Raw genomic sequence first — 1,380 nt, forward strand, 5'->3', positions numbered from 1 at the left:
TTACAGTAGTGTTACGCGCGAGTCCTACTCGTTTCGTGGCTATCTCCGACTCCGTTATTGGGCCTTAAGAACAAAGACAAATGGCAAGTGGGGCCATTAATCTCGGGCTCACCTGCAGCTGTTGCCGGATTCGCAACACCCGGATTTTTGGTCATGATACACATGATTTGTGAAGCATCTGCATGTGAAATCTGTTGACAGAATTAGTGGCCAGTATGCCGACGATTTTTAAGACTGGTATTTTTTTCGTGAGGCTTTGTATGTTGTACTGCTTTTCCATTCGAGATGATCTGCCCTTTGTCGTTTCCACAAGTTGTTTTCTTTGTTTCGTTTTTCTTTTCTTTGATGGAATATCAGACTTTGAGGCAACAGAGTATGATTTTGATTTTATTGATTTCCCTTTTTCAATTGTCATACGAAAAGAGGGGATTCAAAAGAATGGAAAAGTCATCTTAAAAGCCGATGATTGGTGTGGATAAAAACAGCGAACTGAATGCAGTATGTAATCAGTCTTTATTTGGATGATTTACAAACCTTCTCTGACTATGCAGTGTCCATCATGTAAACGGAGGATAATGATTTTTCCCGTGGTGCGCTATTTAGTGTTGGTATGTACATACATGCTAAATGAACATCAGCACTTGGGAAATAAAAAGACGCTCCGACTACGCTGTCAAATGCTTTCCAGCAATTATCTGAGCAAAAAGCTGGTGTGAGCTTTTCTTTGTTATTCCCAGCTGATTAGAATTCCAGGGAGACATGACCTGGGATTCGTTAACAGCCTTGTAGAAAGACTCGAATGTCAGTGCCTTATCTAAAAGTCAATTTATACTCATGTTGAATCGCACGGGGAACCCGACATAAAAACTGTGATATGAATTATGATCCCCACATTTTCACTTTCTTTGTTAGCACTACTCACGTAAACACATTAACAGACGTCCGTCGGGTAATAGAAGTTTAGTGTTTCTATACGAAAGGAATAGAGCACGTAGTCAACAAATTTATTATTCAACACTTCGTCTTCTACAACAGTTACAAATTTAGCAAATTGAAAGAAAGTATAAGCAAAGTCATATTCTATGGGACAGACTCTCATATTTCATTACCATACTAAGGAATAAAATGCAACACTACCATATTTCCCATTATTTATTTGAACCAAGATATCAGTTGGCTTGCGATGTCAGACGTCAGCTCTTTGCTCACTAACCGAAGTGCCACTTCATGTTACAGTATAATAATAATCGGGTACAATAGACGCTGTTGTGGCTTCTGGTTAGAGACTGCATAATTTAGGCAAGCAACCTTTCCCATACTTATTGTAATTGTAGAAGCAATCTAGATGTATTTTCACTTAATATTACAGTCACTGCGCTA

The sequence above is a fragment of the Penaeus monodon genome, chromosome 29 (genome assembly GCF_015228065.2).
Source record: "Penaeus monodon isolate SGIC_2016 chromosome 29, NSTDA_Pmon_1, whole genome shotgun sequence".
NCBI lineage: Eukaryota > Metazoa > Arthropoda > Malacostraca > Decapoda > Penaeidae > Penaeus > Penaeus monodon.